Source organism: Eulemur rufifrons, chromosome 18, assembly GCF_041146395.1.
Source record: "Eulemur rufifrons isolate Redbay chromosome 18, OSU_ERuf_1, whole genome shotgun sequence".
NCBI lineage: Eukaryota > Metazoa > Chordata > Mammalia > Primates > Lemuridae > Eulemur > Eulemur rufifrons.
In genome coordinates this window covers 12,543,898-12,557,588 of record NC_091000.1, presented here as the reverse complement: position 1 = coordinate 12,557,588, position 13,691 = coordinate 12,543,898, and the positions used below count along the sequence as shown (strand labels likewise).

Genomic DNA, 13,691 nt, shown 5'->3' with positions numbered 1-13,691 from the left:
CCTTCTCCACGGAGCACGCCCTCTGCTGCAAAGGCTGCAGAGTGAAACACAAACCCAGTTTCAAACTACTGAGAAAATTCTGGAATAGGCCGTGAGGACCAGAAAAGGACAGGCAGCAGGTTCCCAGGAAGGGGTGGGCAGAGGGAGCCGGCCACCAGGTCCATGGAGAAGGGGCAGAGGACAGAGCCTGACTGTGTCCTGTCTCAGGGCTCAGGGGGCAGAAACCAGTGGGCAAAGAGCACCGTACACAGGACCATGCAGGTGTGGAGCTATGGTCCTGGGCAGAATGGCCCCTGGGGTGACAGGTTTCTCAGAGCCGGCCCCCCAGCTGCTTGTCCAAAGGTCGCAGAGGAGAGGCTGTGCAGGGTCCAGGTGTGCCACACCCACTCTGCCCCAGCTGTGCCCGGGTGTGACTCAGAACCACCTTAAGAGTCTCAGAGACCAAGGGACCCCCCCACAGCATGGGGGACAAGGGCATCTGCAAGGCTTAGAGACCTCAAGCTCAAAGTGGAGGGGTGGGAAGGAGCCCCTAGGCAGGAGCTAGAGCTCCGGCAGCCCCACTGCGCTCTGCACTAAAGGGCCTGTCGGCACCTTGCATGCCGACGAGGTCCAGGCTGCTGTGACCCAGGTACCAGGAAACCAGCCCCTCAGAGACGAGGCTTCGCTCAGGAATACCATGTGCTGCAGAAAGTCAAGGGGGCTTCCTTTGTTTGGGGCAAGGAGTTACTGTAATCATTTCATTGTTTTCAAAACTTGGACGATCTTAAAAGTGTGTGCCTCAGACACAAAGATGCTATCGATCGCTTGTGTCGGGGGCATCCAGGGGCTGGAATTCCAGTCGGGCCATTCATCCCCCACCTGGTCCCACGAGGGAGGAATGCAGCCCCTGACCCTGGGCCAGAGGCTTTTCCCGATCGGAGGCTAACCAGCGGATATGGAGATTAAAGCCCTCCCCGTGGCCTCATTATGCCTTGCTGTGGTTTCACCACCTGCCCTTCCTAAAGCGCTCAGCCTGGACATGCCACACTTCTCTCATCTGGCTTTCCTATTAGCTGCTTTTTGTGCTCAGTGGGTCATTTTCAGTTGAGTTTAGAATCAGCTCTAATGGGCAAGTTGGCTCTCATCTAGCTTGTCTTCCCAGCTTGCCCTCAGCCCTGCGCACGAGGCCTGTCCGCAGGGTCACGCTGTGCCCAGGCCAGCACCTCCCAGTCCCCACATCAGAAGGGAGCCACTGCCAAAGGTCCCGTGGGCCAGGCTGACCCTGGGGAAACTGTCTCTGAGATCAAAGGCCATGTTTTCCCCCAAGGACTTGTTCCCACAAGCTTCTGTGCCTCAGATGTGTTTTCCTGGAAAAGGTTACATGCTTCCAAGAGAGTTAATTGGCTTAGCTGTTTTAATAAGCTCTCTTGAGACATGCATTCAACAGTTGCACACCTGTCTCACATCACATAAAATGCAGCTCACAGGGGTTATTGTTACAAGATGTGTCAGGGTTGGCAGGCAGGAGCTGCACTTGGAAGGGGAGACCTGCGCTCTAGGAAGTTTGGAGAAATGTGATTTTTATGGGCTCAACTTGGTGGTCCTTGGAGAGAGCTGCCAGGAAGCAAGTCTCACTCAGGAAAGCCGTGTGCTCAGTGGGGAAGCACCAGAGCTGGGGCCAGTGGCTGGCAGGCGGGGAGACCTTGAGATGCTCACCTCTCCCACCCGAGGCCTTTGTTTTCTCAGCCGCACGTGAAAGGATTTGATGTTAGACTGTCGGGTACGGCTGTGAATGCTGTTAATTGCACAGGGATGCCACATCTAAGGGGCATTGTCCATCCCCACGGTAGACATTGCAGATTTGCATATTTGTTTTGACAACTTTTGGCCTAAGCCAATAGTGTTATGAAAAAAATAAGCATACCAAAATAATTTTCTGACGGATGGAAATTAAGAGTTTTGAAGAAGAAATGCTTTAAAATATTTTTGTGCATGTGCAAAAGTGCCTGTGCTTAGTGACGGCCCTCTTGGTTGTCCTTTAAGTTCTCTCTAACTCTGTGTTTTTGACTCAGGATTTGTTTGTTAGGCTATGGAAGGAGCCAGCCTGAGGTGGGAATACCCAGCGGGAAGGCAGACTCTAGACAGAGATAAGGACAGGTCCTAAAAAATGAGCCCTAATTAGGTGCAATTCCCTTCAACATTCCCTGGGAATGATGAGGAAACAAGATGGAAGAAAGCTAAAACATGTACTCAGAGTTTTCATGAGACCAAAATCTTGCTCCCAGGCTCCTGACTGATCTTTGAAACTGCAACATCTAGGCCATTGCCTTTGAGGTTTTCTTCCCCACGGATCCCTGAGGCAGAGATTCAGAAACCCCTGCTTTCCTCGGTCTTCGGTCGTCCTGTGGGAGTGACTTGCAATGACCTCACTTGACCAAGCCCCACGCCTCCCCTGAAGCCATGACAGAAGCCTGGAGGCAGCAGCCTGCGAGGCTGTGCAACGCGCACCCACAGCACAGACTGGGCCTGCGGTAGACCCAGCAGAGGAGCCCACAGACTCCCGCCCAGAGAGCTGTCTCATGGGATCCACACAACGCTACCCACTCCCGATTGCTGAGTTCTCTCTGACAAAGACCAAAGAAAACACAACAAAGCACCCGCACAAATTCACCTTGGAATAATTAACTTTGCTCTCTCTAAACTACCAATTTAACTTATTTCATGTTCTGTTGCATTGTCACTGTCATTTATTGCTGGCTGTCTCCTTTGCCAGTCGTTTACTCATTCTAGGTTTTAACATTAGATGTAAAGTAAAATGTTTTTCCTTTTGAGATTTCCCCAGGGAGAGATCATCCGGACAGACAGAGCAGAAGGATTGCACTTGCCCAAGTCTCTGTCCACCTGGGCGCTGGTCCAGTCCCTCCTCACAGGCCCGTGGAGGTGTGGAGTTTCCACCCCAATTCAGAGAGTGTGCAGGGCTTGCATCCAGGGCATCTCTGATGAGTTGAGATGGGATCGTCTCCACCTATTGTCTGACCGTCTGAATAGATAGTAAATTATAATGCCCCATTTGCCCTGCTATGAAGATTCTTCCCCTCTCTGCTCTGCTGACAGAGCCTCAGTAGTGGGATGACCCTGAAGAGAGTAACTTGATCTCACCTCTCACCTCCAACTCCCAACACCACTTCATGCCCTGCTGCTTTCTGGATATTACAGGACCCACAGAGTAGAGCTGCTGCTGCCTGGTTTCCCAGTTCAGGGGGCTTCAAACTGGGTTCCCCAGAACTTCCAAGGACAATATTAGTTTTAGGGGAATCAGTTCCAAGATCATCAACTTTCATATATGTTGCTATAATCATGCTGACTGAAAAATGCCCTTCTCCTACTTTGCATACCTGTCACCCATAAAGAATCCCACTAAGGGGCATTGCTGCAGTATATAAATGCCTCCAGCACCAGATGGACAGCTCAGAATATTGGTGTAAGTGTGGAGAAACTGAACGAATCTGGTGACAAAATAGCAAAACTTTAAAAAAGGCATTTCAATGTTTGCTTTTAAATTATTCAAGAAAAACTTAATTGTCAGCTGAAATATTATTTAAAAATTTATGATGATAGATCACTGTGTGAATTTTGGCATTCAAAGAAGCAGTTCAAAGAATTAAATGACATTGGTACAACAAACTACTTCTATTTCCATCTACTTATGTGAACAACTTTCTGAGCACTTGACTCATTCTAGAGATCAGTCCTATTCATCCATGGATATATGAATTAATTTAAAAAAGCACCCCTATTCCTCTCATTAAGAGATGCATTTCTAATAAAATATAAATAAAATTCTAATAAAATATAACTTTTGATGCTTAAAAATTATCTATTGAAGTTTGGGGTTCTACTTGGTAAAATGATAGGCTAAGTTGTTTTGAAACAACTTGTCTCTCCAGGAACAACTAGAAAAGCTACTGTTATATCAATGTATTTGAAAACGTAGATAAAATAGACAGATTTCTGGGGGAAAAAAATTACCAAAACTGACAAAAGAAATAGAAAATTGGAATACTTCCATATCTATTTTTAAATTAAACCTTTAAAAATCTTCCCTAAAAGAATATCTCGGCCGGGCGCGGTGGCTCACGCCTGTAATCCTAGCACTCTGGGAGGCCGAGGTGGGCGGATCGTTTGAGCTCAGGAGTTCGAGACCAGCCTGAGCAAGAGCAAGACCCCATCTCTACTAAAAAAAAAAAATAGAAAGAAATTATATGGACAGCTAAAAATATATATAGAAAAAAAAAATTAGCCGGGCATGGTGGCACATGCCTGTAGTCCCAGCTACTCGGGAGGCTGAGGCAGGAGGATCGCTTGAGCTCAGGAGTCTGAGGTTGCTGTGAGCCAAGCTGACGCCACGGCACTCACTCTAGCCTGGGCAACAAAGTGAGACTCTGTCTCAAAAAAAAAAAAAAAAAAAAAAAAAAAAAGAATATCTCAGTATCAGATGCCTCCACTAGTGAAGTTTGCAAACATTAAAGAAAAAAACATACCAATATTACACAAATTCTTTCAGAGAATGTATAAAGATAATCACTTCTATAATGAGGGTATTATAATCTTAATACTAAAATGTGACAAGCATATTAAAAGAAAGTAAAATTACAAGACCACCTTTTTCAAATAAACATAGATACAGAAATTCTAAACAAAATATTTGTAAATTGAATCTATCAATACATAAATAGAATAATATATGCCAACCTGTTGGGTTTATTACAAGAAAATCCAGGTTTAACATTTAAAAATAAATCAGTATAATTCATAGCTGTAATAGGATAAAGGAGAAAATCATTTGATTATGTCAGTAGACACATAAAAAACAATTGATAAAATTTAACAATCATTCATAATAAAAACTGAGTAAACTAAACTAGAATTTATTAGAATAAACTTGAGTAACTAGTAAACTACATCCTTAATCTGGTAAAGAATATCTACCAAAACCAACAGCAAGCATTATAGTCAATGGTGAAATGTGTTCAGAAATCTGACCTCTACCCAGAGTCACGCTGAGGGTCCTGTTCAGCTGGGGGAGCTGGGGAGTGGGGCAGGGAGAAAAGTAAAACCATTAGAAGGGAGGGAAATTGTCATTATTCACAGACGACTGTTTATGAAGAAGCCCCAAAGAATTCACTTTTAGAATTAATAAGAGGCATTTTGATACAAAATTAATGTTTAAAAATTCTTGTATTTATATATACTAGCAACAAAAAAATTAGAAAATGAAATTTAAACGCCAATACTATGCATAATAAAATAGAAAACATGAAAGGCGTGGGAATAAATATAATAAAAATGGCTCAAGAACTTTATATAAAAAACTAGAGAAATCTAAATAAGCGAAGGAATATTTTATGCTTATAAATTGGAAGTCTTAATATTATATCGATTTTCTGAAAATTAATCTATAGATTCAGTATAATCCAAATCCCACCTCTGTGTATGCATGTGTGTGCTCGTTTGCACACACGTGTTTGCGTGTTTCTGCATGTGTATGTGCATTGACAAGTTGATTCTAAAATTTACATAAAAATGCAGTCTCAAGAATAGCAGAAACTATTAATATCTTGAGTCAAATGAGCAAAACAGGAAGATTTATTCCGTTAGAAATAGACACAAAAATTAAGACAAAATGATACTTATGAAAGAACAAATAATCTAAGGGTAAAGGTTAGAGTTTTTTGAAATAGACCCACAAATATATGGTCCAATGCCTTGATTGTGACAAGAATGACACTGCTGAGAAGTAATAAAAGATGGTCCTTTCAAAAAATTATAATAGATCAATTGGATATATACATAAAATAATGCATATCTTCTAACTCATATCTAACACCATATATGAAAATTAATTCTAGGTAATTCCTGGTGGATTGTAGATCTCAATATACACTGTAAAACATAAAGCTTCTAGAAGAAAACATAGGTGAATATCTTCATGATATTGGATAAGAAAAATATTGTTTTAAGCAGGAAAAAAGTAGCACTAATATAGAAAAATGAGGAAGGAGACATTAAAACAAGAAGCTTCTTTTCATGGGAAGACATCCTTAAGGGGAAAAGCTAATCACAAAGTGGGAGGAAAAAAAACAAACAAAAAGTTGCCCACCTGGAATATATGCAGCACTCCTGCACATAAAAGAGAAAAAGCTAATTCAATAGAAAAAATATGGAAGAGATTTGAACTGACACTTAATATAACAGGGTATTCAAATGGTCAATAAACATATGGAAAGATATTCAACCTCATGAGTTATTAGAGAAAATGCAAAATAAAAGTACAATGAGATAACTCTTCATACCCACTGTGATGGTTAATTTTATGTGTCATCTTGACTGACTGAGGGGTGCCCAGATTAGACATTATTTTTGGATGTGTCTGGGAGGGTGTTTCCAGATTAATTAGCATTTGAATCTGGGGACCCTGTAAAGCAGATGGCCCTCCCCAATGTAGGCGGGGACCATCCAATCCTTTGGGGGCCTGAACAGAACAAAGGCTAAAGAAGACTTTGTCCCTTTCTGTCTGATTGCTTCAGCTGGGACATCAGCTTCTGCTCTCAGCCCCTAGTGCCCAGGCCTTCCGACTGAATTCATACAATTAAAACCTCCGGCTTCCCTGGACCTCCAGCTTGCAGGTGACAGATCGTGGGACTTCTCAGCCTCCATAATTGTGTGAGCCAATTCCTCATAAGAAATCTATTTATATAGGTGTGTGGATATCCTATTGGTCCTGTTTCTCTAGACCTTGACAGTCACATCCACGAAAATGGAAAATGAGTTATTTTAAAAACCAACAAATCCAAGCATCAGTAAGGATTGAATAACTGAAAGTCTCAAAGTGCTGGTGGGAGCAAATGGATGTAACAACTTCAAAAAACTTTTTGGCGTTATCTAATAAAATTGAACATGTACATACCCCAAATCTAGCACTTCTACTCATATGCATATCCCAACAGAAATGCGCACCTAATGCACCAAAGAACATGCACAAAAATATTCATATCCATAATATTTAAAAACTGGCAACAAGCCAATAATGTGCAAAAACTGTAGAATGGATAAATCGTGATATATTCATACAATGGAACTTGTGTGTCCTAGTTGGTATATTAGAAGGAAGTTGGAAGTTATCACCAAAAAATAAGTTTTGGTTTCTTATTACCAAAATAGCATTTATTTTGGAAAAGTTAGTTCAGATAAGCAATAAATAAGAATGTAAAAGTCACCATGATCCCTCTGACCAGTTAGGAACTGTTTGCTGCAAGTAATATAGAAACTAGTTTAGAGTGGATAAACACATAAGAGTTTATTTGTATCACACAGCAAGAAGTACTTTATACGGTTCCGATGCTTAACAATGGCATCGTAACAACCCAGACTTTTTATATATACACCTCTGCTTCATTTCAGCACACTGACTTTTTATCTTCATGCTGTGGCCGTGGAGTTTCAAGATGACTGCTGCGGGTGCAGGGACCCTGTCTTCACCCCACATTCCAAACTGGAAAAGAGGGGCTGGGGGAACGTGCACACAGGGCGCCTTTATCTTTCACGGGGAAGCAAAGCTTCCCACCCTGAGCTCCTCAGCAGATCTCCGGGCCTGTGCGGGGTCACATGACCATCCCTAGCTACAAGGGAACCTGGGAAAGTGAGAAAGCTTTCCTCCTTTTTATGGTACGAGATGGAAAGGGAAAAGGGTATTTGGAATGTCTTCAGTTTAAAAACCCCAAAAAGTCTACCAAACCAGTCACCACTGAAATTTTGTTGTATTTACTTCCATTGTGTTTTTAGCCATGAATATGCTTTAAATATTTACAAAAGGAGATCATCCTTTGTACACTATTTCTGTAGCCCCTTTTCACTCAAAATATTATGTCAATAAATACAAAGACATAATTATTTTAATGCCTGCATAGTATTTCATTATGTGGACATACTATAATATAATTTAACCATATTCTCAAATGTTTAAATTGCTCCTCTATTTTATAGATAACATTGTAAGAAGATGCGTATATATACAACTTTATTTTCTTAGAATATGTTCCTAGCAGTGGTTTGCTAGGCAAAGCATGTATACAGTAAAAGCTGTAGTCTCAACGGATGCAAGTGATTCAGGAACACACCCTTAGGTGACTACCTCATTTTGGTATTTTTCAAACACAGTTTTTGGTCCGTACTGGCAGTGAAGTTGATTTAAGTCAACATTAAAAAACACAAAAAAACCCCAAAACAAATGGAACAGAATACGATAGAAGAAGAAAGTATTTGTATGCATTGCCCATAATCTGGTGAAACTTTGTTTCTGTTGCCGAGTGCGTATTTGTGACTGTGTCATGAAGCAGTGTGAGTGCTTTGCCACGGGTTAGACAGAAAGTTCTTACAGTGCTCCTGCAGAGGAACTTTCAACTTTCGTGCTGCCTCCTGAGTTCCAGCATTCATTTCTTATTTGTTTTTCTCGTTTGATGAGAAGTTCTGTAACAGTAATAAATGACAGTGGTGACAGCAACATTCCTGATTTGCTTCTGACCTAAAAGAAAATGCATCCCCTGAAGTTTTGAAATGTAGACTTTTCACTGTGGTTAATAACTAGCCTGTCAGTAAAGTTTTCATTCCCCTTTACATCAAGTCGCATAAAGGTTTCTTTTTCATTTATAAGTAGTTGGATTTATTTTTAGTTAACTATTAATGATTAATCCCTAATTTTATTACCTGTGATCAGATAATATGCATTCTGGCCTATAAAATTTCTGCTTTGGGGAAATTATTGAGACTAGAATGTGATCAGTTTTTCCAACAGTTATATTTGAAATGAATGCACGTTCTATGCTAATAAGATAAAATTTTCAATATCTATTGAATCTAGCCTATTGGTACTAACATTCAAATCTTCTACGTTTCTATTTATTCTTAATATCTTGAATTGTCATTAAAAACTTCCACTTCCAAGATGGCAATTTTCCACTTTATATTTCCAAGATTTGTTTGTGTGCAGGTATTTATGATATATAAACCATATACACATTCACAACTATTTATGTGGATTTCTATTTGTTTCAGGCTTTTGATATCATCATCTATTTTAATACTATTGACATACCCTATTTTTTGGAGAATTCTTTTGGTCCATTCTTTTGTGTCTATTCTTTCTGTGTCCTTTTATTTCGAATGTGAATTTTGTAAATAGTTTACAGTTGGATTTTGTTTCTTGCGTCACCTTGACATTCTTTAAAAATAGAGTTTAATCCATTCATAATCATTTTGAAATGAGTAGATTTGGTTGTCTCCTTTGTTATGCTTCCTGGATGTTTTCTTTTTTTCACTTTTATGTACTTTGATATTTGACTAATTTTTTATGCTTCCTTTTTCTTCCCGTAGTGATTTGGAAGTTATGCATACAACTGTTGTTCTGTATATTCAAACCTTTTAAATCAATATCTAGAATGAAACATTATCTATTGACCATCCTTTCCCTTCATCAACAATGAAACTGCCTTCCCTCCCTTCCCTGGCACACACTCCCAATTTTTGTTGAAATAATTTTGAACTTTAGATCCAGATTATTACGTTAAAAATGCTCAATATGCACCTCATTTTTCAATAAAATATTTTCACATAACTACCTTATTATTTATTGCTTAGGCTTAACTATGTTTTGCCATTTCATTGCTTAATGCTGTTTATATTAAAACCCCACTGATGTTCAGTCTTGAGTTCTTTATTTTGACTTATTTCTCAGTAAGCTTGAGTAAATATTAATAGTATATAAAGCATATTTTCTGCCCTTGCATGTCTGAAGTTGCCAGATCCCATTTTAAAATAATACCTAAAGTTTTAGAGTCAGAAAAAACTGGATTCAAATCTTAGCTCTTCCTGTTGCTGGCCCTGTGACAATGGGGAAATCTTTTCACCTCTCTGACTCAGTCTCTTGTATGCAAAATGGAGGTCAAATGAGCTACATTACAGGATTTGTAAGGAGAGTACCAAGCAAAGTGCTTGTCCACTTAAGTATATATTGGCACATAGCAGCCAGTCAATAACAGATTGTTATTGTTAATCTTTACACACTACTATCTTTGTTTATTCACATCTTAATAAAATAGTGTGAATGTTATAGGTAGTCAATTAAATTATTATTGCTTTAATTTTCGAGACATAATTTGCATGCAATAACATGGACAGGTCATATGAGTATATGAGTATTTTTTTATGCATTTTCAAAATTGCATGCATCTCGTGTAACTACCACTCAAGTCAAGATGGAGAATTTTTCCATCACTCAGGCAATCCTCCTTCCAGGCAATTACCTCTCCTCCCGATGTGTGTTGTCATTGGTTAGGTTTGTCCAATCTCAGGCTTCATATAAATGAAATCATACTATTAATATGACACAAGTACTCTTTGTGTCTGTCTTCTTTGTTCAAAATAATGTTTTAGAGGTACATCCCTGTATGGCATATATCAGTGGTTTATTCTTTTTTATTCTGTTCAGTTGTATTTCATGGCATAAATATATCAAAATTTGTTTTTCCATTCTTACATTTATGGATATTTGAGTTATTTCCAGTTTGGAGGTACTATGACTAGATCACTATGAACATTCTTGTGCACGCTTTCGGTAGTCATTCCTCTTGTGTAAATACCCATGGGTGGAATTACTGTTTCATAGGGTAGATGTATATTTGACTTTATAAGGAACCATTGAACAATTACAAAGTTGCCATATCATTTTACTGTCCCACCACCCAATTATAAGAGTTCTAGTGGCTCATCATTAATTATTTGGTATTTTATAGAAATCTACTTTGCCTGATACATAACCGTATCAACTTGCTTGTACTTAGTGTTGCATGGTATAGCTTCTTTCCCACCCTTTTCTTTTTAAACCAGTCAATGTATTTACATTTTTAAAAATTTTCTTTTGTAGACAACATATATTTGGGTCTTGTTTTTTTATCCAGTCTAACCATCTCTGACTTTTAAATAAACTGTTCAGTTGATTTACATTTGTTATAATTATTGATATTTGGGGGTTTAAGCCTCCTATGTTGACTATTTTTTTACTTGTCGTAACTGTTTTTGTTCTCGTGTTTCTCTTTTCCTGTCTTTTCCACTAATTGAGTACTTTTAGAATTCTATTATATCTTCTCTATTGATTTTGAATTTTGTTATGTTTTTTTCTAATTGTTACTCTAGACATTTCAACACACATCCATAACTTATTGATGTTCTACCTTGAAATATTATATTACTTCACAAATGATGTTAGTTTTTTAATTTTATAATGCCAATTTGTCCACATATACACTCTCTATATTCTAATTGCCACATATTTTACTCATACATATGTTGTAAACCCCATAATGTATTGTTATTAATTTTGCTTTAAATAGTCAATAATTTTTTAAACAAATTGCTTCACATTTGCCCTTTATGGCCAACATTTATGTCATCTGTGGATTTAATTCTGTTGATTATTTTTTCTCTTAATTATGGGACACATTTTACTGCTTTTTAGTATGTCTCATGCTTTTTTATTATATGTTGAACATTGTATGAAAAAGAACAATAGCTTTTGTAGCAAATTATATTTTCCCTAGAAAAGTCCATATTCCTTCCTATGTCAAGCCTCTAGGGAGGCATCAAAGTCAACCTAACCTATAGCTGAGCTGGGTCTAGGCTTTTTTGAAGATTTAGTTAGATTCATTTTGCCACTAGCATCAAATGTGAGGAAAGATAAGGCTTATCACTTTAGCAGGACTTTGCCCAGTGGAAAACTCTCTGTTTTACATAGAGAATTTATGCTGCCAAATTTCTGGGTCATTGAGGAGTTCTTTTTCTCTCCAGCATTATCTATAACTTTCTGCAAATTGGAAGATCTCTCTCCAACTTGATGTTCTATCCCTAGTCTTTGATAAACTGTTACCTTGTACTCAGTGAAAATTTTGTGTACTTTGGGGGAATTTCTCTCAATTCTTCTATCCTACACTTAGCCTTTGGTAGGATGTTGACATGCCCCTTGATTAAATTAAAATGAATTATGATTTCTAAAAATAAAGAATTCCCTAACAGTGTAACAATAGCTTTGCTTTGTCACCTATTGCTTCTAACCATACTATAGAACTTTACATGTAATTAATAAAAAAGAAAAAAAGTAGTTGTTCCTCTAACTTGAGGCAAGGGTAATTTTCTCAGGCAAACCATATTACTATGCCAGTCTTAAGTCCAGATTCATTTTAATAAAATAAAATTATTAAGAGAACATATGTTTGATAATACTAACAAACATGCTTATTGTTGATCAGACAAAAACACTTATGGTTTGGTGTTCATGTGCAAACACCAAAAAAAAAAAAAACATGCTGTTTCTTTTATTTGTAAAACCATGGTCAAAACTGTATTAGTTGCAAGCTCACATACACATGTGTCAGAGATGCCAGAAGCAGACACCTGGTCACATTGTACAAGGCTGCTAAACTTTGAAAGAGTAGGCAATGTCTTATTTGCTTTTGGGTTTCTGGCACTGAACATGGGGTTCAAAAATAACCTTCAACAAATACAACACAGATATCTAAAGTGATATAACCAGTCAAGATTCCACTAATATTTCTTATGATAATGAGTGTTTTCCCAGAAGCTATAAGCAAGATTTATTTCTGGGTCACCTAGCCTATTCGTCCTCCTCAATAAACATGTCCCGGGAAAGGGAGCATCCCTCTCTGCCTTCTATGAAAAGTTCTCTCTCAGTTGTCCTAGACAGCCCTGCTCCCCAGATAAAATATCAGGCAGAACGGGATGGTGCCTCCCATGGCGCACCCTGGTCTTGCCATGATATGCAGGATGAAGAGATTCTTCCAGGAGGCTGCCCTGCTGTCCTTTAAATCAGCTGTAACCAGCTGGCCCATGTGCCTGCGGTGGGGTCAATGTGCTTCCTGACAGAGGGACTCCTACCCCCACACTCCCTGCTTGCCCCACTTCACTCACTTCCACCTCGGGAATCATTTTCCCTGGGCTACCAGGAAGAGCCAATCTGGTCTCCGGGCACTGTTGCCCACATCTTATTGCACTACAGCTCTCCACACACACAGTATCCTTTGTTGTCTGAGCTTTTGGTCATGCTGCTCTCTCTGCCTGGGACATCCTTCCAGCCCCACCTCATCCCCCGTTGCCTCGGCCAAGTCTGTAATATTGAGCCCAATGTGGGGACTCGAGGAAGGCTTTCAGGAGTAAATCATACCTGAAGTAAACACCCCGCATCGCAGTGTGCAGCTCATTCATGCATCCCACTGCTTCCCGCGTGTCCCCTCCCGCTACACTAGACTCTGGGATGCTGCAGGATGGAGACCCCGACTGATCGTTCTTGTTTCCACTACGTCTGAACATGGAGACTAGTTCATAGTAGGTGCCCCATAAGTATTTACTCAACTACCGTAAACTGAGACGGGCTCATGCCTCTCCTGCTCTATGTTCTCCTAATATGGTTGGGAATCTCTTCCTCAGGACAACTACTGCTACTTGTCCAAGAGTCTGGGGCAGAGAAGCTGAGCTTATTCACATCTGAACACTTTTGATTCCTTTACTTCATTTTGGGACAGGCAAGGTCATGGCTCAGAATCCTTGCTGTAACTCAGTGATTGTTAGCTTGCGAATCTACCTCTAAG

General features: G+C 39.5%; 1 protein-coding gene across 1 annotated transcript in view; it reads left to right on the top strand.

The window, feature by feature from the left end:
* ENPP6 (ectonucleotide pyrophosphatase/phosphodiesterase 6) overlaps nucleotides 1–13,691 on the top strand; it is an 88,164-nt gene that overhangs the window by 42,886 nt on the left and 31,587 nt on the right. The window lies entirely within an intron of this gene.